This window comes from Bufo gargarizans, chromosome 4, assembly GCF_014858855.1.
Source record: "Bufo gargarizans isolate SCDJY-AF-19 chromosome 4, ASM1485885v1, whole genome shotgun sequence".
NCBI lineage: Eukaryota > Metazoa > Chordata > Amphibia > Anura > Bufonidae > Bufo > Bufo gargarizans.
The window spans coordinates 61,913,757-61,937,301 of NC_058083.1; the positions used below are offsets into that span (position 1 = coordinate 61,913,757).

General features: G+C 44.6%; 1 protein-coding gene and 1 pseudogene across 1 annotated transcript in view; both read right to left on the minus strand.

Annotated features, from left to right (window-relative positions):
- LOC122933820 overlaps positions 1 to 10,387 on the minus strand; it is a 72,749-nt pseudogene extending 62,362 nt beyond the window's left edge.
- Positions 1 to 23,545, minus strand: part of LOC122935208 (zinc finger protein 397-like) — a 1,371,324-nt gene that overhangs the window by 187,947 nt on the left and 1,159,832 nt on the right. The window lies entirely within an intron of this gene.

Here is a 23,545-nt window from a genome sequence, read left to right on the forward strand (position 1 = left end):
AGAATTCCTTTGTAATGGAAGCTTTAAAGGCCCTGGAAGGCAAAATCGGACAAAAAGACCAAGAGCACCTCAACATACAGCTATCAATAGAGGAGCTACACAAAACAATTAAAAGTTTTGGCAAAGGCAAGGCACCAGGTTCGGATGGCCTACCTAATGAATTCTACAGTATTTTCTGGAATATTATAAAAGAAGACCTATTACAAGTGTTTAAAGGAGCTCTACTCTGTGATACCTTACCTGAATCTTGAAGGAGAGGCATAGTCACTTTGCTATATAAAAAAGTAGATAGAGTAAATTTAGAAAACTGGAGACCCATAACTTTGCTAAATGTGGACTATAAAATCTTAGCCAAAATCATGGTTAACAGAATCAAGAAAGTTATCGGGAAAGTAATTCACAAAGATCAAGCATGTGGAATTCCAGAAGGGAGTTTAAGTGAAAATCTCAACATCATGAAAGGCTGCATATGGTATAAGAATAAAAGAAAACAAGAGCTGGCGATCTTATCATTGGATTTCCTTAAAGCATATGACTGTATATCTCATGAGTTCCTGTGGAAAGTTTTGGAACATGTGAACTTCCCGACAAATATGATCAAACAGATTTCAGCACTGTACAATGAGGCATACAGTCAAGTCTCTATTAATGGGTTTCTGTCATAAAAAGGGTTGCCCCCTATCGCCAATACTGTTTATCTGCATACTGGAGCCACTACTAGCGTCACTGAGAAGAGACAAAGTCATCAGAGAGGTACCAATCCCTGGAGGTAGTGGTCTGTCTGTTAAAACTAACGCATATATGGATGACGTAACAATATTCTGTACTAATGCACCATCACTCAGTAGAGCCCTCCAAGTTACAGAATTTTTTTGGTCAAGCTTTGGGTTTCAAATAAAATAGACCAAAGTGTGACTTTTTGTGATTGGAGACTGGTCAGACGTACACTTGCATGATATCAAGATCCAGTCAGAAGAGATAAAAATACTCAGCGTCATCTCTGATATAGAAAATAAAGAGGGGAAAAGTTGTGATGCTCTAAAAAAAAAAAAAAAAACTGGAAAAATTTGATTTTTGGAGATTAAGAAAACTAACAATTGAAGGGAAAAATCTTAGAATGAAAGCACTACTAATACCAATTATGCTGTACCTGTCACAAGTATTCCCACCAGATGAGAACTGTATAAAACAACTACAGGGAAACTGCTTCCAATTCATCTGGAGTTCAAAGAATGAAAAATTAAAGAGGGAAGTCATGTACAAGCTGAAAAAAAAATATGGAGGTAAAGAAATACTCAACCTCCTGCATTTACAGTTTTTTCTCTATGCTCGAAAGTAATGCATACAGAAGCTATGGGGTCCTTTTTTCTGAGATACGCAGCTGGTCACCTGTTTCAGAAAAGGAAATGGATTCAGTTACCATTGACAACCCCAGTGTTATTAGTGCCGCCAAAGCAATATGCAATAATAGAGAAAATAATAAGACTATACTCCTATGAAAGCAATATCCGTAATAATCCAAAGAAAATAAGAGCTATTCTTGACAATGAACAGGAAGCTGAAACGGTGGCAAAATATCCTCCAAATAAATCCCTCGATTACTGGAAAATGTGTAATATGTCTTATATGTCCAACGATTTGAAAGACCTTGCATGGACGATAAGGCATGAGTGTGTTCCAACTAGAGACTTGCAGTACCGAAGGAGATTATGTGAAACACCCAAGAGGGAACTGTTTAAGTGCTGAAACCACGATGCATGTTTTTTTTGCAATTGTATGTTTTATAATAAGTCTAATTTTATAATAAAAAATGAAGAGAGCTGGTCTTGAATGTCTCATAGAACATGAAGTATGAAGATAAAAGATGGCACTCGCCGATAAAAGTCCAAGTCTTACTTTATTCTTCCACATAGATATGAAAATACAGGCAGCAGACGATAGGGGTGCAGGACGCCACACAGGCTCCATGAGGCGACAGCCGTTTTGCGTATGGTCACGCTTCCTCAGGCCTCCTAACATAGTGACGTCAACACGTCACATTTATGCATCAGCGCTGCCGAAACAGACATGCGCACAAGCAGCGCTAGCAATAATACATACAATACAATACACCTAACAATAAGGTGCCGCAATACAACGATGCCTATAAAAGACACCTAAGTCATTACGGTCATTCAGACCTAATGGGCCCATAGCGTTCGCTTTAATACTCCAACTAGCTTCTTTACGTAGTAATTGAATGTGTCTATCGCCCCCTATTGGTAAAAAGGGGACTATTTTCAAACCTGAGAATGTTAAAACCCTGGGGTCACCTCCGTGCATCTCTCTAACATGTTGAAATGTTCTAATTTTTTTTAGAATAATGGTCTAATGCAAGCATGCTCAACCTGCGGCCCTCCAGCTGTTGGAAAACTACAACTCCCATAATTCCCGGACAGCCTACAGCTATCAGCCTACAGAAGGGCATGGTGGGAGTTGTAGCTTTACAACATCTGGAGGGCCGCAGGTTGAGGATCCCTGGTCTAATGGTTTTACCAATATAGAAGCGACCATAGGGACACATTATCAGGTACACCAGAAACCTACTCCGATATGCAATAAGGTGATTAACCCTACGCTGTAAACTTCCAAAACATACTATCCCATGCTAAGTATTGTATCTACAAAATGAACAATTTCCATATTTACGATTGCCCCTAGGTACATATCCCTTCAACCATGTGTCTGGCCTTCTTTCTGAATATCTGCTCCTGACCAACCTGTCTTTCAAGGTATGGCTACGCCTAAACGCAACTATAGGTTTGTTCCATTTCAAATCCCACAGGGATTCATTGCCACTCAGTATGTCCCAATTATGGTATATAGTCCTACGAATGTCATCCGCCAGCGGACTATATTTAAATGAAAACATAAATCTGTGAGGTGTCCTATTTCCTTTATCCCTCTTAGGGTTTTTATTACCAAACAACAAATCATCTTGAGTGAATTGTGAAGCTCTTAGCATTGCTCTGTGTAGATCCCTCAAGGGGTAGCCTCTCTTCAACAGACGCTTAGTCAGATCAATGGCTTGGGATTTCAAATACTCCTCCCGGCCATTGATTCTCCTAAGCCTTATATATTGACCATATGGTACAGCTGACCTGACACTTTGCGGGTGAAAGCTATAATAGTGCAACAACGAATTGCTCGCCGTGGGTTTTCTGTACCCCCTGGTGACCAATTTATTACATTCCACTGTCACCAGTACATCAAGGAACTCCAACTTGAGGCCCCCAAATTTAAAAGTAAATCTCATGTTCATTTCGTTATGTACATTAGGATAGTCGACAAACTCACTGATTTAGGACTCTGTGCTTGACCAAATGATAAATATATCATCTATATAGCGTAGAAACAGATGTATATAGCGCAGATACGGGTTGTTCAAAGAATACATATATTTATCTTCAAATCTCGCCAAGAAAATATTTGCAAAGGTACAGGCTACCGGGGTCCCCATTGCCGTACCATATTTTTGTTTATACCACTGCTCCCCAAATCTGAAAACATTATTTCCCAACACAAACTGGAGGGCCTCTTCAACAAACCAGATATAGACAGGGCCCTTATCCCTTCAAGAATCTCTTTAACCGCCAACTTTAACCTGAGGAATGCGAATATAGAGGCTCTCCACATCCAAAGAGACCAAATGTCCCTCCTGCCAATGAAAAGATTTTAGAGACAGGAGGAAATCATTTGTGTCCTTGAGATATGAGGGGATATCCTTAAGAAGTGGGCGGAAGAGCCAGTCCAAGTATTCAGAAAGGGGAGCAGTGGCAGAACCAATATCAGCCACAAACTCTTGTGGATTTTGGTTCGAAAGTACCAGCATGGTTTAGAAGGGGACACCAGGAGCAGTCTCTTGCCCGTCCTCCTAGAGAGGACATCCAATTCCACATACCTGCGCAACAGGTGGCATCCTCACTACGTCAGTCTCTGCGGTGAGTCCCCTCCAAATTTATGGGCTTTATTCATCAAACTGAGTAATCCCAGAATAAATAATCCATTGTTCTGAAATAATAGGTATCCCATTAGTATCTGGTATCTTGACCCTTGGGGTCTGAGCTTTATGTGAGTATAAGTTTTTAAAGATATTATTAAAGGTTATATTTTATTATATGGGTAGGTGTTCTAGCTTTATGTACTATTTATACTTCCACATTTTGTCTATATATTGCCAAGGCGGTCTTGTGTTCTGATACCCTGTAACAAATCACATATCTTGTGAGTGGGATCTTTATTCAATTTCTCATAAACATTCCCGTCCTCCAGTTGTCTCCTTGAATGTCTCATAGTGCACAAGGCTGCCATTGTAAGGTATGCTGGCTGTACCCGTCTCATGGATAGGTTGTTGGCTTGCACATACCTGGCTTTTGGCATACAGCCTTTGTGTGATTGTTTGTTAGATGTTATAGGTAATGAAATTGCGCACGCAATATGTGCATATTACATTGCCGAATTTTGCAATCGTGAATTTTTGAATTTGCTAATTTACGGCAAAAAATTCACTAAATATTGTGAATTTGAATATTGCCTATGCCGCTCATCACTATGATGGGTGATGGTCAGTAGACAGTGATGACAAAGTGGACTCGATATCCATAATATTACGTTCTGGAATAATTCGGTTTGTGCCCTTAAAGAGTTGCACTTGAAAGATTTTGCATTGAAAAGACCAAGACCACTTATGCCGTATTCTGTGTCTACAAGTCATACATGTATATGCTGGGAATACCCCATTAATTCTGTTCAATTCCCACACTGCTTCTAACTGCTCTATGACATGACGCTATGTCTTGTGATCAACACAGCCCGTCCTATCTATATTAAACCACGTCTTGTACCTAGGCAGCCAATCTCCACCATGTGATGTGACATCATGTCTTGTAAACAGAGACAGACAAACCCTCTTAGGTAAACTGACAAAACTCCATCCACAAATCACCAAGTATAACAAAAAAATTTACAGTGAGAAAAAAAAGCATTTTATAAAAAAATAATCACAACATCGTCACACATGCTGTAGAGAACAGGATGATGGGGGTGACTATGCGGCTGTGTCACACATAACGTACAGAGCAGGATGATGGGGGTGACTATGCGGCTGTGTCACACATAACGTACAGAGCAGGATGATGGGGGGTGACTGTGCGGCTGTGTCAGGAAACCTTCATGTGGACCCTGTTCTGTGGAGGTAACACAACTAGAATGGACTTGTGTGTAAAGTAAAACCCTGATGTCGTCATGTGTTTCCTTACATCGTTCTCAGCGCCTTCAGTTTTACCTGTTTACAGAACCTGCAGCATCAAAGGGTGAAGTTACCCATGACGATCACAGGGCTAATGACGAGCACCAACCACCCTGTATATTAGTAATCAGCACTTATATAACGGCCTTTCCCGCAGCCTGAAGCGAACTGAATCTGTCAGCATCATATCCTGTCTACACAGGGTCAGTGCCCCGGGCAAACAAGGATTTCTGTTGTCCCATGAAAGATGCCATCAAGGTTGTTCCCAATAAGTCGCCTGATCCTCGGCCTGTGTAATAGGGCTTCAAGTCTCCGAATATAGTCACGTTGTGATGGTGTAATGGTATTTCTGCAGGGCAATAATATTACAGGTTATAGTCACTAGAGAGGGGTCGTTGATGCAGGAAGTTATTCTGATGCCTGACTGGAGTCGGGAAGGAATTTTTTCCCCCTAAAGTGAGGAAAATTTGTTTTGTCTGGATCAACTTTGCAGGATAGCTTTGTAGAATGACAGGCTGAACTGGGCAGACAGTATGTTTACCAATTCATATGTTACTATGTAAAACCATAAGGGTTAACCCCGTGCAAGTTTGTTTTTTGTCACAATGTGGTGATATCAATATTTCATCCTCATTAAAACAAAAAACAAAAAGATAAAGCAGCTGAACTTGAACAAAAATCACTAACACTTACACAAGTGTATTTATGCACTTATATAGCGCTGACATATTCGGCAGAGCTGTACAGACATTAACATCACACTGTACCCAATGGGGCTTACAATCTAAGTTCCCTATCAGTCTGTCTTTGGAGTGCGGGAGAAACCTGAGAACAAGGAGGAAACCCACATAAACACGGGGAGAACATACTAACTCCATGCAGATGTTGTTCTTGGTTGGTTTCGAACCTAAAACTCCAGCGCTGCAAGACACCAGTGCTAACCAATGAGCCAACATGTTGCATACCAGTGCTAACCACTGAGCCACTGTACTGGCAGGAATCAAAATCTCCCATATAAGAGTCCAGTAAACACAACGGCCTCATTCACACACTTGTGTATTTCGGTCATTGTTTGTATAAGCCTGAACCAGGAGCAGAATGTGAACAGACACACGTGTAATGGAAAGATTTCCACATCTTCCTCCATAAAAGACTGATCAAAAATCACAAGTGTGAATGAGGTTTTACAATAAAAGATTGCCAAGCTTTCTTATGCCAAAGGATAGCACCAAGTGTTCGATCCGAGAATTTTTTGGCTCAAAAAATGATTGTGAATTCAATTTATTACAGTTTTTCCCATGTTCCAGCACCTTTATCTTTATATACTGTATGAATGAAGACTGATCATCAATATGTCCACATAAAGTACGTTAAAAGATTTCATGGGGAGTTCTTCCTTTTTTCACTATGTCCTCTGGATTCTCCTGCAGTGTGGGTGGGGGTAGGAATACAGTAAGAAGAAATGTTCATGGAGATAATTCATCTTCACTGCTCTGACAGAATACAAGGCTTATCTTTTGTTCCTTATATCAGCAACAATTTTCCTCCTTGGATCCCGGTCAGTGATGACTTCAGGTAAATATCATTTGGATGTCTTGCTAATCCAGGTTGATTCAGCCCAAAAATAAAATCTCCTTATTTGCTAAAATTGTTTAAAATCTGTGAAATCTGCTGGGTTAAAATCATTTTTTCCCGTTCCTTCTAATACATTTTCCACAAATAGAAGATTAAAACACCTTCTGCCTTGTGTGACTTCTCTGATGAATCCCAAGTTTGGCTTTAGTAATAAAACGTTTCCCACATTCTGAACAGAAATATGGCTTCTCTCCTGTGTGAATTCTCTCATGTATAACAAGACTTGTTTTTTGTGTAAAATATTTCCCACATTCTGAACATGAATACAACTTCTCACCTGTGTGACATCTCTGATGTTTAACAAGACTTGATTTATCTTTAAAACATTTCCCACATTCTGAACATGAATATGGTTTCTCTCCTGTGTGATATCTGTGATGTATAACAAGACTTGATTTATTTGTAAAACATTTATCGCATTCTGAGCATGGATATGGCTTCTCTCCTGTGTGACTTCTCTTGTGTATCACAAGATCTGATTTAGTTATAAAGCATTTCTCACATTCTGAACATGAAAATGGCTTCTCTCCTGTGTGGATTCTCTCATGTCTCATAATATTTGATTTATTTGTAAAAGATCTGCCACACTGTGAACACGAATATGGTTTCTCTCCTGTGTGACTCCTCTGATGTTCCCTAAGTTTTGCTTTAGTAATGAAACATTTTCCACAATCAAAACATGAAAATGGCTTCTCCCCTGTGTGACTTCTCTTGTGTATAACAAGATCAGATTTTTTTGTAAAACATTTCCCACATTCTGAGCATGGATATGGCTTCTCTCCTGTGTGAATTCTCTTGTGTTTAATAAGATGTGATTTAAATACAAAATATTTCCCACATTCTGAACAGCAATACGACTTCTCTTCTGTGTGAACTCCTCTGTGCCTAAAATTTGTTGAGCTATGTGTAAACGGGTTTCCAAATTTACCATAGTGACCATCTTTCTGCCCAGTACTTGTGGTAACAATCAGTGATTGGTCAGAAGAAGGTTCCTTATCATTAGGAGCATTATATGATAGATCTGTACTGTGAAGTCCTGGATGGACATTATGGGTAATGAGGTTTTCTCCTGAAGAGCGCTGCCGGATATCTTCATCTTCTACTTTATAATCTGGTGATAACATGAACCTTTCATCAGATTTCTTACAGGAATTTTCTGCTAGAAGAAAAAAAAAAAGCACATGGTGAAACTCTTAGCAGAAGGTGAAGTGGAGGATGGTTTAGATGCCTACAGACATGTCTACCCCCAGTATGGCAGATTTAATGTTAACCCTTTAACTCATAATTCCACACATGTACGGGACTTCTATGGAGCTGGCTGCTGGGCTGAGTCGGCATCATACATGGCGGGTGCTGGCTGTATAATACAGTAATTTAACCCGTCAGATGCCGCGGTCAATAGTGATTGCGGCATCTGTGAGGTTAGACAGAGGAATGAGGATCCCTGTGCCTTCCGATCCGAGCCCCCGCATTGAAATCTCGGGGCTCTGACCCGATATCATGACAGCCTTGGGCCTGCTGAAAGTTCTCAAGGCCATCATCGTTTAATGGCTGGCAATGAAATTCCCATAGACCAGAATAGTTTTTTTTTATGGTCTATGGGCCAAGTGATTAGAAGATCCCAGGTTCTAGCCCCCTAATGGGACTAAAAGTTATTGAGTAAAATATTTTAGATTAAAAACAAAAAAAATTATATATATATATATTTAAAATACAACAATCTTAAAAAATTTATTTTACTTATAAAAATAAACAAAAATACCAATGAACATAACAGACATTACCGCTTTTGTAAATGTCTGTACTAAAAAAAGCTTTACCTGAGAGATGGACGCCGTAATAGAAAACAAAACACAATTTGCCATTTTTTGTTCACATTGTCTCACCCAAACAATTGAAAAACAGTGATGAAAAAGCCACACGTTCCCCCAAAGTGATGCTAATAAAAGCTACAGTTTGCTAAAAAAAAAAAAAAAAAAAAAAAACACAACCTCATACATCTCGGTAGACAGAAATATGAAAAAATTATGGCTGTCAGCAAATGGCGATGTAAAGGAATTTTCGATTTTTTTTCAAAGGTCTTTATTTTTTTAAGTAGTAAAACAAAGTTAAAACTATACTGATTTGGTATCAGTAACTGTATTAACCCGCAGAATAAGAACGTTGTGTCATTTTTAGTGCAGTGGGCGTCGTAAAATCAAAATCCAAAAAACCTTGGAAGAATTGTGTTTCTTTATTTTTTTATTTTACCTTACAAACAATTTTTTCCCGTTTTCCAGTACAAGACATGGTAAATGAAAAAAAAAATATTTCCTCCAAAAATAATCCCTCATACGGGTGTGTGACCGGAAAATTCCAGGTTATGGCTCTTGGAATGTGGGGAGGAAAAATAAAACATGCAACAATGAAAATTGGCTTTGTCTTGAAGGAATTAAACATCAAGACAATTGTAATTTTTGCGTTTCCGTTGATTCCTCCCCACCTTCCAAGAACCATAACCTTTTTCATTTCTGATGAGGCTTATTTTTGTGTGGGACAAGTTTTATATTTTCTTGGCACCAATTAATTCACTATATCTTGCATTTCCGCCATTTTGGGGGGGTTTTGTTTTTATGGTGTTCATTATACGCTAAAATTGACATGAAGCTCTTACTCTGTGCCTCAGTGGCTCCTAAGGGGACATGTACATGTGATCGTTGTACCATAGACTGCAATAATATACTATCATAGTCTATGGGATTTTCACAGGCTGCCAGTCAGACTGAGCCTTAGGATCAGCTTTTCAGCCTTCATAAGGCTGCAGGCAATCATAGCAAACAATCAGAGCCCTGCGAGTTCACCACGGGTGCTCTGATCAGAGGGCAGAGTAAGCCCCTCCCCTATACAACCACTCAGATACCGCAGGCACTACTGATCACAGCACATAAGGGATTAAAAGACTGGGATAGGTTTTATAATACAGCCGATACCCACAGCTCGTGTTCCTGCTCCATACACCTATCGCCCCGTTGACTTAATATTAATGATAGGGGCACCAAGAGATAATATGGGAAGGTACGGCCAAAATGAAACCGTTTTCAATAAATATTGAGATTTATAAAATACCCAATTTTCACGAAGGAATCTCTTTAACTAGATAAACTGGGTTTCCTCAGACCTCAGCCATTACTGCAGCCGTTCATCACAGCCGGTGCCCCACAAAACCTGCTGATAAGCCAAGTGCCTAGCCTGGACCATAAGAGGATGGAGAGAAGAGCTCAGAGAGGACTTCTGTGAGCAGTCACAGCTCCCTCCGCTCCTGTACATAACACAGGGGTCACTGCCCGGAGTGCTACTTTACTGGAGCTCTAAGGTGGAGCCTCACCTGAAGAAACCTCCCAATTCCCTTCCTTCATTCATGATTCCATACCTGTGGTCACATGGACTGGAATGTCCTCCTCCACCTCACTCTTACACGGGGGCTCGCCCATTATCCGCTCTTCTTCATCCTCCACTTTAATATCAGTCACATCTTCCCCCTGATTTGTCATCTGTAACAATTCAGGACAATACAGCAGACAGGTGGGAAATCTAACAGATCCACATAAGAGACCCCCACAATCTATGACCCCTCTATGACTGCAGGACCCCCCTATATAGATGTGTAAAGGGCTCAGCTCCATCTACCTGATGGTTCTCTGGGAGCTTCTCCTCTGGACAGTCCTGGGAATACAGAGGACGGGGACATCTCTCGGGGGGATTTCCTTCTCTGAGTGCATCTGTAGGAAACACACAGGGACAGGAGAGATTATTACATGTGATGATGAGATGATGGGAGTAGTATCTACGTGACCCTCAAAATAGATATGATGTCTCCTCTCCTTACACTGATGATCGCCCCATAAATCCATCTCCTCCGCTTCTTCTTCTTCTATAACCTCAACCTTAATGTCAATCAGATTTTCATCCTAAACAAGAAGAAAATGTAAAATGATCTTTTGTTCCATCACTTTCTGGTCAGATTCTGGTGGGACATCAGCTCCATCTACCTGATGGTTCTCTGGGAGCTTCTCCTCTGGACAGTCCTGGGAATACAGAGGACGGGGACATCTCTCGGGGGAATTTCTCCTCCTGGACCCATCTGTGGAGACACAAGCAGAATATTATATATATATATCTCATGATGAGATGATGGGAGTAGTATCCAGGAGACCCTGACACCTCTATAATCAGGTAGATTTCTTCTTACCTGGTGATGTCAGAGGCCGGGGAGCCTCCATCATAGCCTCCTTGTACAGATCCTTGTGTCCTTCTATATACTCCCACTCCTCCATGGAGAAATAGACCGCCACATCCTGACACCTTACAGGAACCTGACAACACAATGACACCGTCATCACCCAGACCCCTCCAGTGCTGTTACTGGAGAATTTCCCAGCATTGTCACCTCTCCAGTCAGCAGCTCCATCATCTTGTGGGTGAGTTCTAGGATCTTCCGCTCATGTATCAGTGGGGGAGGCTCTGTGATGGGGGTCCTGCTCCACCCTCCTGACTCATGGATGATGGGGGTCCCCCCCGATGTCTTCTTCACCATGGTGTAATCCTGTGGATGGAGAGAGACACTTAGGGAAAAAAAATTCCTTCCTACATTCAGAATCCCTCCCTGGATCATGGCCCCATCTCCAGTAATCTAGTCACTAGAAGCTGGAATATTATTACCCTCCAGACCTCTTCTGGACTCTTCTAGAGAATCCCCCATGACTCCTTCCTCTGGCAGAGAGCTCCATAGTCTCACTGCTCTTACAGTAAAGACTCCTCTTCTATGTTGGTGGAGAAACCTTCTTTCCTCTAGATGTAGTGGGGGGCCTCCTTGTTATAGTCCAGTATCATCTAGATGTCAGACTAGTGGTAGAAATCCTCCCTCCAGGCCACACTCCGGCCATCTCCTCCTCTGCTTCCTCTCCTCCTGGGTACAACGTGCCTACTTACCTTTTCATGCCTCCTACAACATGACTATTGGTCTCCATGATCCATCACTGACCATACTGGTGGCTGATCTTCAGGCCGTTCTCCAGAACACTGGACTCTTCCTATCACTTCCTATGATGGATTCTCCTTCCCGATGTCTGACTTGTTACAGAATACAATAAAGAGGAGAGAAATCTAGAAAAGTTTACCTCTCCGCTCAGCAGGGAGATGATCTCCAAGGTGAGGTCTAATATTCTTCTGCTGATCTCCTTCCTGTCCATCCTTGGTGGTCATTCAGGAGAAGAGGAGAGAACTGGAGGAGCTGGAGGCTTCTAGTACTGCAGGCGCCTTTATGAGGAGAGGCTGGAAATCCTCCAGTGACAAGAGCATTAGTGAGATCCAGAACCGCACTTACTGCTCCTGGAGAGACCCCGCTTCTCAGAGCCCCCAGCACCGGGGATAAAGGGGGATTCTAGAGAAATGGCTGATGCCAGAGAGAAGAAGAGGCTCCAGACACCACAGCAGTGACTACCGACCAGGACCTGCTCTGTATCTGCTGCACTGCAAGAGCTGAAGGACCTGGGATGATGTCACGGTCATGTGATCAGTGCAGGGGGTGGAGCTCAGCAGTGGAGAGAAGTGGTAGAGAAGGACCTGGGATGATGTCACCGTCATGTGATCAGTGCAGGGGGCGGAGCTCAGCAGTGGAGAGAAGGACCTGGGATGATGTCACCGTCATGTGATCAGTGCAGGGGGTGGAGCTCAGCAGTGGAGAGAAGAGGGAGAGAAGGACCTGGGATGATGTCACTGTCATGTGATCAGTGCAGGAGGCGGAGCTTTGTATAAAGTAGAAGAAAATGGAGAACGGATGGATTTATCGACTGAAAGAGATGCTGGGAGTTGTAGTCCTCTTCGCTTCTACCTCCTCCTGTAATGTCCTCTGATATCACATAATAACAGGCGGGACATGCTGGGAGTTGTAGTCCTCTTCTACATCCTCCTGTAATGTCCTCTGATGTCACATAATAATTATGGGGCCATGCTGGGAGTTGTAGTCCTCTCCTCTTCTGCCTCCTCTTGCAATGTCCTCTGATATCACATAATAACAGCCTGGACATGTTGGGAGTTGTAGTCCTCTCAGCTGGGATCACTGTCAGCACTTTCTGGTAGGACTCCCATCCTCCCCTCTCTGAGAAGTTATTTCCTGCCTCTTAGATCTTGTCTCTTGTTCCTGAAAAGTGGCAAAATATAGTCACATCTCTCGGTGTTTATGCCCCCGCTCACCACTTTTCTAAAGGGGGCGTGACAAGGGTGGGAAGGGGTGGTCAGCAGGAGCATCAAATGAATCTTTTACGGTTAACCTCCCGGCAGGACTTGGTCGCTGACTACGAGTAACATTAGGGCTGATATCCAGGATTCCTCCCTCGCTGTTTCATGGTTGTAATGCTGAGCTCAGAGGATGACTCACCTTTAAGGTGGAGCCCCCCGGACCTCGCCCCCGACTTACCTGTATTATGATGAGCTTCATCCAGAGCCGCAAAACATGGGTCCCGGCCGAGAGCCTGCCGCCATTTATGTTTTACTCCTGCAGAAATGTCATATCCACATCCAGAAAAACGGACAAGAATAGGACATGTTCTGTTTTCTGGGGGGGACGTGGAGCAGGCTTATGGATGTGGACAGCATGCGGGCGTGCCGCCTGCAGTTTTTGTGGATCCATTGACATGAATGGGTCTACAAAAAACATGGATCGGATGCGGACCACAACTCCAGCCGTGTGGATGAGCCCTGAAGACCAGATGGGGTGAAACATGTGGCGTCTTTTGCGCCGAGTGCTGCTTTTTATTCCTTGGATGCCGTCTGGTGCCAGAGATCCCTTTTCTTCCATTAACCCTATCCTGGTTTCTGAAGTTATGTGCGCTCGGTTTGTTTCCTTCCCTCTACACAGTCTGACTTAAAGGGGTTGTGCAGCCGTTATTATTGATGACCTATCGTCAGGAGAAGTCATCGGTATCTGATCGGGGTCTGACACCCAGCCCCCCCGCCGATCAGCTGTATGAAGAGGAGGTGACGCTCCGTACAAGCGCTGCTTCCTCCGAATTACACTGCCCTTCGCTCCAGTCACGTGAATGACACTGCGCCTCTGCTCCACAGGAGACGACATGTAGTGTAATGACGAGGAAGCTGCGCTCCGTGTCTCACAGCAGATGGTCAGGAGAGGTCATCGGTATCTGATCGGCGGGGGTCTCATCAATACTAACGTCTGCACAACCCCTTTAAAGAGGACCTTTCACGGGTCCTGACATTACAGTATTCGTACCTGGCAGTGTCAGGACGCTTTTTCACATTGGCTGCTCCGTTCCCCCGCTGTGCCTCCCGTTCACTTTTGCCGCCCTGTATGCTAATTAGCAGCATCGTTACAGGGAGGAGGAGACGGTCGGGTTTCTCAATGGGCGTCTCCTTCTCCCTGGCTGTGACGCTCTCCGCTGCGATTGGGCAGCTCCCAGCCAGGGAGAAGGAGACGCCCATTGAGAAACCCGGCCGTCTCCTCCTCCTTGTACCGATGGTATTACTCTACATACCAGGTGGGAAACCAGTACAGGGGGCACAGCGGGGGAACGGAGTAGCCAATGTGAAAAAGAAAAAGCACCCTGACGTCTACTCATCGTTCCCTACACTGCCAGGTACTAATATTGCAAAGTCAGGACCAGTGAAAGGTCCTCTTCAAGCCCCTAAAAGCTCAGATTAACCATTCAAATTACTGGGGACAAGTATTCATAGGAACGCTCAGTAATTGTCTCGTGTGGTCGAGAAGTCAATCAGCGAAGAATGACCAACACTTGGATGATGGGCATCAGCAGCCGCATCCCCTGTGGAATCATTGCTGCCGATAATGAATAGAAGAAAGCGAGGGAGGATGGAATCGTTCCTCCCGCATTCAGGTTGCATCAGCCAGTGTAATCAGGCTTATCACCCATCGGCGCCCGCACTGTCCAAAGATCTGGCAGTGCAATACCGCCATTAGCGTTCCTCGCGATTTTCCACATGTTGGAGTGCCCTGCATTTCTCAGCTTTTCTTAGAAAAGTATTTTCCTGAGTAGATCTATATTCTCTTATGTGATTATGTCTGTATTCTTATTATTTAGGATGCCTTTTAGTCTGGGAACCCGGTTCCTTTACCCTAAGTTCACACCTGAGCGTTTTACAGCGCGTTCAAACGCGCTGTAAAACGCTCAACACATGAAAACCAATGCTTCCCTATGGGAATGGTTCTCACCTGGGCGTTTTACAGCGCGTACGATCGCGCTGTAAAACGCCCGACGCATAATCAAGTACTTGAGCTTCTTTGGGGCGTTTTGACGTGCGTTTGTGGCCATAGGACACTGCAGTCAATCACACAAACACGCGTCAAACGCGCGTTTACTATTACAAAAAACGCGCGTTTACTATTACAAAAAACGCGCGACAAAAACGCGCGTTTGAGAAACGTTCAGGTGTGAAAGCAGGGTTACGCTGGGTTCACACCTGAGCGTTTTACAGCGCGTTTTACAGCGCGTTCCTACGCGCTGTAAAACGCACAACAGGCAAGAACCAATGATTTCCTATGGGAATGGTTCACACCTGGGCGTTTTACAGCACGTACGATCGCGCTGTAAAACGCCCGACGCTCAAACAAGTGCTTGAGCTTTTTTTGGGGCGTTTGTCGCGCGTTTTGGCCCATAGACTTCAATGGGAACGCGCAACGCTTGATTTTCGCGCGTTTTTGACACATAAAACGCGCGTTCGAACGCGCGTCTTGGATTTTGCAACATGCAGGAAAAGGCCCAACACCAGGTGCAAAGCACAGTTTTGGAGAGAATCCAGCATGGAGGAGTCTCTCTGTGACACCGAGAACCTCATCAGGCTGGTGCAAGGCAAACGCTGCCTGTATGACACACAGGATGCCAACTACAAAAATAGGAGGAGCAGGCAGCAGGCCTGGGAGGATATTGGCAAAAGCATCTGGCCAGATTGGAGCAGTTTAACCAAGACAGTGAAACAGGGAAAAGGTATTTCCATGTGTGTTGTAAAGTGAAAGTAAACTCCTTGTGTGCAGTGGTGTACCAACTATATGTAATAGCCCTGGCCAGCTCTACCTGCAGCCCTCCAGCTGTTGTCAAACGCCACCTCCACAAATGCTGGCCTGTATTTTACTTGCTGGAGCCTGTGCAGGCATGCATGGAGTGGGATTTTAGCAACAGCTAGAGGGACGCAGCATCACCATCCCTGTTCTTGTATATGGGCACTCAGTGGCCTTAGTTTACAAAGAATGATGTGCACATTACATGTTGTAATAGTGTCCCCTCGCCCCTTTAGTTTTTAGTACTGTCCTGGTTCACCCTCCCCCACATTCTGGTACAATGCAATGGGCCAGTATGTTCAATTTGCAGTGGTTCCACTATCTTGTGCCAGACTGCGCTCTTTCAATCCGCAAATGTAGTGGCATTTTGAAATGTAGGCCTAAGTTTGGGTTGAGGGATTTGAATCCTAAGTTGTTATTGATATTGTGTACTTTTTAGAATTAGACTGTTTGTGGGCTATGGGTGGCAAGGCATATGTTAGGTGCTTCGGTTTGTAACGTGCCAGTATTGGGCACCTTGATGGGATCCGTTATTTCACCCTCCTTGGCTTATATTCTACTGGCCGAGTATTGGCCACTTAAATGGGACACATGATTTCGCCCATATTTCTAAACCCTTGTTAATGGGCGACTATTGATGGCCACTATAGGGGCATCCTCAAGGGGCACTATATAGGTTAAAAAAAAACAAATGCACAAAAGATCGTTTCCAAATTTTTCATTTAGCCCTAGTCATAATCAACCAAATTTGAAAATCAAATAATATCTAAACACTCTTTTCAGACAAAAAATATAAATGAACATAAACTTAGATGGCTTCCAATTGCCATGGTAACGCCCCATGTGGTGTCAAAAAATATGCGTTGAAGTGGTCCCGGACAGCTGCACCGTGCCGGGTCCCACGCACACCGCTCTGATTACGACTCTCAAAGGAATGGCTGAGGGAATCTTCGAAATTAAAGCCATCCCGTAGACGGACAAAATTGTGCAGAGCACACGCTGCCTTCACGGCCGAGATAGCGGTCTCCAATTTGAAATAAATGGGAGAATGGAGAAAGCGCCATTTGTTCGCTAAAATCCCGAAGGCGCACTCCACCACCCTGCGTGCCCTTGTCAGCCGGTAATTAAATACCCGCCTGGCAATGGAGAGTCCCCGGCTGGAGTACGGCCTCATCAGATGCTCCCCCAGCGCAAAGGCCTCGTCCCCCACAAAAACAAAGGGCATAGCGGGAAAAGTGGTCCCAGGCAGTGTGGTGTTCCCCGGGAGGTCCAGCTCATTATTATTGAGCATTTGCCCAAAGGCCGAATGCCCGAAAACAGCTGAGTCTGAGCTGCTGCCGTAGGACCCCACATCAATGTATCTGAAGCAATAGTTTGCATCACACACCGCAAAAAGAACAAATGAAAAATATTTTTTATAATTAAAAAATTGACTCCCGCTCCTTATGGGCTTCTGAACGCGGATGTGTTTGCCGTCTATTGCGCCGACACAGTTTGGGAAATTGCAGGATTCTAAAAACAGATCCGCAATTTGCAGCCAGTCCTCCTTCTGTGGTTGGGCCATCACAGCAGGATGAAGGACGTCCCAAATTGCCACGCAGGTTTCACGGATGATCATACTGGCTGTGGACTTCCCAATGAGAAAGGCGAAGTGTAGACTGGCCAATGACTGTCCGGTAGCTAAATACCTGAAACAAATGTAAGAAAATAAAGAGACATTAACGGATGCTTTTTATTTCGTTTTTCATAGTCAACACTATCAAAGGCAAATGGAAAAGCCTGAAAGACGCCTTTATCCGCCATCGCCGCAAACAAAAGGAGCAGAGGAGCGGATCCTCCCCAGGCGCACGCTCCAGTTATGTGCATGCAGCCCAAATGTCATTTTTGATACCGTGCACCGAAATGCGGAGGTGAGTCAAGGGCATACACATTGAGGAGAGGATGTGGTATGACATTACATACATTCAATTTCATATGGGGAACATACTTACCTATATTTTCCACTTCACAGCACCGATAGTAGCTGGGAACCCAGCCAGGCGCAAGCTGATGAGGAAGAGGACGAGGGCACAATCGACAGTGAGCCGGGCCCATCTATGGGGCCAATGAGTCCTCCAGCCCCCCCCCCCCACTCCGACTTTCGTCAGCCCCATGCAGACTGTCCAAGCCGTACCAGAGGCAACTCGGCAGCCCCGACATAAAAGGAGGAGAACTGAGAGACAGGAGGACCGGCTAATCGGCTGCCTGGATGCCCTGGCACATCCTGTGCCAAAACTTAGCAGCGACGCATATTTTCTCCTCAGTCTAGAGGAGAAAATGCTGCATGTGCCGAGACATCTCATCACAAAAGTAAGGGAGGAGGTGACTAACACCATTGACAAGTATTGCCTCCCTTATGAGCTAGCAACGTCTAGCACTGCCCCACAGCATCCCCCACAGCATCCCCCACAGCATCCCCACAGCATCCCCACAGCAGCCACCACAGCAGCCACCACAGCAGCCAGCACAATATGGCCACCAATATGGGCCACAATATTGCCCACAATATGCCCCACAATATGGCCCACTACATCCCCAACATGCACAACAACACCCTCACACATACCCAGCACACACATACACACAAAGTAACATACAACACCCTCTTGAGACATGGCAGACACAACACACATCATACCCATATCCCTCTTCAAGCACGGGCCCAAGCACCTCCACCATCACCACCACTGAAATGCCACCCGCCAATCAGTCTCGCGGAGCCAGAGAGACACGGCGGGATCCCGAGGCAGAGTTTTCTGGGCCGCAATATGAAACCCTTTGAGAAACGTAGAAGAGGGAAATTCTCCGGCTCAAGGGTTTGGGAGCCAAAAAGGGCACTTATCTAGAAAAATGTTTGTCATATTTTGATGTTATTTATACTACATTGCTCCTTTGTTTGTAAAACAGTTTAAACACATTTTATTTGGAAATGTATGATGTGAATACATTCACCAAAGTTAAAAAAATTGAAACAACTGTTTGGACTATTTTTGGAAAGTGAGGGGTAAAACATGGCCAAATGTGGATACATGATGCATGTATGGGATATCTATGCCACACGTTGACAACATACACATCACATACCCCCCGCACAAACACTCATACGTCACAAACAGCAAGAGAAACAGGGCGAAACTCAGATCATGGCACAACACACTGCAAATGGTTTAAATGGCCACAATAATAGGCTACTTACCGCAAAGTAATGACCAGTCTTTCCACTGGTGGGATGCAGTCCCGCATGAAGGTGTCCTGACGCTGCAAATGAGGAGACAACAGAACCAGGAGCTCGTCAAAGCTGGGAAACAAAAAAATGTTCATGGTTAACTATACAAAAAGCACAAAACACTTAGCTTAACCATTGCAAAAACATTGCAACCACGTATACGTACTAACCTGTGGATGGACATCCTGGTGTAGTCAAAAAACTTGTCCTCATGGGCACGGAGGTTGGCATACAGTGCCCAGAACTGGCCCCTCTCCTGTCTATTCACAATCACAGGATGGACCCAGAAACGTCGCCTGCCGTCCCGCCTTCTCCTCAAGCGTTCCAGGTGGATAGCTGCAACAAGTGCCGCAACACGTCGCCGTCTATAGCATTCCATGACTCCAAACCACACACTCTACCAACACACATGGAATTTCACACCTCCAATGGCCTAGGATTGGCCAAACTTCATATACACAGGGATATTTGCTGATTGGACAACACTGCAGTCAATCACAGAAACGCGCGTCAAACGCGCGTTTACTATTGCAAAAAACGTGCATAAAAACGCGCGTTAAACGCGCGTTAAACGCGCGTCTCAGAAACGCTCAGGTGTGAACCCAGCGTTAGGGAGCGTGTTACAGCGGAAGCTTCTGGTCCAGTTCACACTGTCTACACTGGCAGCGCTGCATTGCTTCTTTAAGAGCAGATTGCACATGGATATATGGATATATAATTATATATATATATATATTCCTTTTGCAATGGCCAGGGTCGGGTACGCTGATGCCACTTATGCAGTGGGCCAGGATACGGGTGGATAATAGTCTGTATTTGTTCGTGACACCAATTGCAGCGTGGGCAAGGTACTACCCCAGGGCCCTTCCAAGGTGTTATGACGCACGTCCCAGATTAGGAATGCCAGAGTGGTGTAATGGCCTATAATGTCTCTATAGGGTGGTGACAATTGTGTCAACGGTGTCTCCTACCTGGGTACGGATGGACTCCTGGCTCACTTGCAATAAATTTGAGTGTAGTGATAGTAGGAGTAATAGAGGAATTTTGCAGCAGAAATGATGTCCAGACCTTTAGATGAAGTTCAAACGTTTCTTTACTGAAGATAACTTGTATCCAAGCGGTGTACAGCTTTGGTCTCTGGTCCCAGCAGGTTTTAGCAATGATTGGCAGGAATGGGTGCTTCTGTTCTTTAAATGTGAGCTTGTAGGATAAGTCGTCTGCTTGGCAGCTCTGTACTTGTGGCAGGAATTAACCTTCTGCACTTTTCTATAACTTCTGCTTTGTGGGGACAGACTATCTGAGGAGGAATGGCTTCTCCTAGGTCTCTGGACTTAACTCACAGATGATTTCTCAGGGGATGCTTTCTTCCTGGAACTCTGGAGGTTTTTTGTGGTTCTCTGCTTCTTTCATCTAGTTGAGGTTGAAGGAGCTCAGACTAGATATATGATCAGGTCTCAGCCGAGACAAGATCCTTGCTGTCTTCCCTATGCAGGGGATTTCCTGAAAGCTATCACACAGCCTTCCCCAACAGGGGTGGCTGGCACACTGACTCTAACTTCCTTCTCCACCCATGCTGCAGGATGTGGGCACAGCCCACTTCGCTCACAGAGGGAGAGCTAAGCTGGAATAGTCCATTCCAGTTTAGATATACTAAACTGAGAATAGTACCTGGCCAATGCATTGCTGCCACCTGCTGGTGAACCTGGAAAATTACAAGAAACAATTACATTAAACATGGTTTTAGATGCACAATAAATTACATCAGATGACAATATACAGAGATAGTAGCGGGGCAGAGGCGTGTAGTAACATAACTCTGGGGTGTTACACTTTCACGTTGTTCATTTTTAATTAATGTTTCGTCTTTGCTAACTCCAGCAGGTCCTGGTGACAGAGGTTCAGAAGGAAGGAAAGCATCTTCCAAATGAAAGCTCTTTAGCTGCAAGCAGTATGATAGGCCCTTGCCTGACAGCTATGAATTTCTAAGTTCTAATGTTACAGACAATGGTTGTGGAACCACTGTGCCAACCAACCGGTCTTGGTGGTGAACCATCTCTGCAATGTTGATTGATTTGTAAAATCTAAGCTGCCATGAAGCTGTCATGCCCTGCTCGGGCTACGTGCGAAGGTCTGCCAGATTAGCAGCACGTGTCTAGTCTTTTGTTTTGTTTTGGAGTCGAGCTAGATCCGCCTCCCTTCAGGTGCACTGGGTGGGGTCATTGGTTTAAATTACACCCACTCCCAGTGTTCCGTGCGGGTTATAGCTTCTGTCTGTCTCTGTGAAAGCAAGGAAGGAAGGAAGGATTGGCTGTTCCTGCTCAGAAAAGATAAGTTGTTTTTTTGTTATCTGGTGATTTGCTGTCTAGGCTGTTAGAGAGACTCCTGTCCCCTCCAGGTTCTGAGGGAGCAGGCTGCCTCTAGTCCCATTTTTACCATCTTAGGGATATTAGGGTATTTTCAGCCCAGGCACGAGGACACATTATTCCCACCTTAAGGGTCTGAACGTGGGCATAGCAGTATAGGGAGAGCTGGTAGGGATTTGCCAGGAGGTGACCATTATCCTCAGCTTCTCGCCTAGAAACTTGTTTGTTTACTTTTCTGTGTATCTGATATCCTGTCCACCGTGACAGAAGCAGTCTCTCTTCTTTTAGGAAAACTCTTTTTAAGCGTTGCCAGGTGCAACAACCTCAGTCAGTGCATCGTTCTGATGGAGAATTCATGAGAAAGGGCTTGCCTCTTCTAAGGAGGATATGAGCAAAACAGTGGAATATTCATTCTGTGGAAAGAAAACAAAGACAGAAATTGTTCATGTACATCGGGTCTGGGGACCAGGATGTTGACCAGGGAGAAACTCAGGTCTCCACCTCTAGGCCTTCAAAGTTTTTTAAGCTTTGGAAAAAGCTGATGGCAAACTTCCTGGAAATGATCCTTACTAAAAGATTTAGTCCATTTTTCTAATGGATATAGTGAATAATTTATTGAAGTGAATGTCCCTTCGCTCATTGGAGTGCAAGAGCACTTTCAGGCCTGAAAAGTATGAACTTGATGTAGCTATAGCCAGAATATCCAGGCATTCTATTGTACCTGCTGGGACACAGCTATGGGTCGATTCACTGAGAGTGCACTTAGAGGAGCCTACCCTCAGTCAGTGTTTGGTTTCTGCCGCTGCTGCTTACAATATCTCTAAAGCCCTAAGGAAATGGATCCTTCAGGCAGGTTTCAGCTATAATATGTTAGCTGTAATGCTAGTGCAACACGCCAGACCTGCAGGGTATAGCGAAGTGAGGTCACGGTTATGGGCAATCGAGGGTTGCTCACTGTATTGGAGAACCCTGGGCAGGCATGTGGCAGTGAAGGAGAGGTAGACACGGTTCCTCTGGGGCACACTCTGTATGTAGGGACCAGGCCTGATGGTGGATGAGGTGCCCTGGATGTTACGGGTATTTTGAGTGCCTGGGGCAAGGTCCCTTTTGGTTTCGTGACGCCAGTGCCTTTGACGGTGGCACACCGGTTGATAGTTGGAATAAGTGAGGTACACAGGTGGTATAGTGAACCAAACGTTGCTTTACTAAACAGTCCAACTTTGTACATGCAGATGGTGACACAGTCTCTTAGTTCACAGATTTACAAGCAGGCTTATTTCACAAGATGGCAGGTATTGATTATGCAAGATACTCAGAGGGTAAATTCACAATGCACTCAGAAGCAGGTTGTACCTTTCCTCAAAATAGCTGTACACTGTTCTTTCTAGAACTCCTGTCTGGCTTTCTATCCCAAGGCCCGGATGCCTAAATGGTGGCTTATAATCCTTGGTAAATATCTCTTCCTCTGGTATTAAATACTTGCTTTGCTTGCTAAGCATCTGCCCATCAGGGTTACTTATCTTTGTCTGTGATGTCCTTACTTGTCTGGTGAAGGACTGTGGGTTTCTCCCAGGAGGTTCTGTCCTGCAACTGGGGTGTCTCTACTGAGCTAATCCTAGCCTCAGGAGCTTCAGGTGGACGAAGTAACTCCTCTAGTCCCCTGGAATGAACTAACTCTCCCCTGTCTGGGCCTTCCTATATATAACTAGGGCTCTCCAGCTCCCTCTAACGTCCGGGAGGCTAAACTACACCCTGACAGGCCTGACACCCAGCTAATACAGGGAAAAACATGCACATGACATTCAATGCAATGAAACACATTAACCTGTGCAGTGCCCACCTTTACCTAGTGGGACACTACATACCCCCACGCTATGACGTTGCCCGTCCTCGGCGCAACATGGAGGGTCCGCCCATCTGGAAGCGCA